Here is a 1036-nt window from a genome sequence, read left to right on the forward strand (position 1 = left end):
TCTCGTATGAATTATCAAAGTAATTATTCATCATTTTTTATTTCGAATACTTGCAGTATTAAAAATCGCCCGACGCTTTGACTAAATTTCGATTAAGATTTTTTGAGCTTACAAAAAAGCTCAACTTCACATAAAAAAATTAATTTCATCCAAGATTGTCTAAGTCTATTTTTAAAGTTTTGAATCTATTTTCTTAATTTCTTTTTTAAAAATGCAAATTGAAAAATATATGAAACCCCCAATTTTCACCTTCCTGCCACACTTACCAGTTTCATTTATTACCATGTCAGTAACTGACCAGTCGCCTTAGAAGCGGAAATTAAATGATGAAAAATGATTTTCATAATTTTATAGTTCTATGTACGTTGTAGATATATAATAACTATTTCTTCTTGTTTTATTGGCATGTTTTTTAGGTTTCACTTCGCAATCGGCTAATACTTTAAGACACTTTAATTTAGAACGATATAAAAAATCTAATCCAGAATCAACTAAAATTGTATGTAAATTTATTGAACATAATAGTTAATATTCTACAAATAACGAGCGTTCAAAGAATCTCTATAATAAGCTGATATGAAACGCAGTATTCTAGAGCATTAGCTCAAGATCTGGAAAATGTTAATTAAACTTGATATATATATATTATATATATATATATATATATATATATATATTTGATTTTATAAGTTTCTTTTATACACTTTAAGCTCGAACATCAGCAGGATTTAAAATAATTCTTGGAAATACTTCACGGATTGCTGCAGCAGCGTGGTGTACATAAATCCAATCGTGCGTGCCAGAGCACATATCTCACATACATCGAGTAGTAATATAATTCTGAACATGAATTATTAAATTACTATAGCGTGATATTATCTATCTACATATATGAACAATAATTCAATAGCGTCGGGCATTCATTGCTTTGCTCTCATTGATATCGAAGCCGATTTTGTATTAATAATTGATTAATCAATACTACTCGGAATATGTTAAACAGTAGAATTAATAGTGTCTATAGAGGCGAGATTTA

Source organism: Ctenocephalides felis, unplaced genomic scaffold, assembly GCF_003426905.1.
Source record: "Ctenocephalides felis isolate EL2017-DRISC unplaced genomic scaffold, ASM342690v1 CF-g0.4_SCAFFOLD_03572, whole genome shotgun sequence".
NCBI lineage: Eukaryota > Metazoa > Arthropoda > Insecta > Siphonaptera > Pulicidae > Ctenocephalides > Ctenocephalides felis.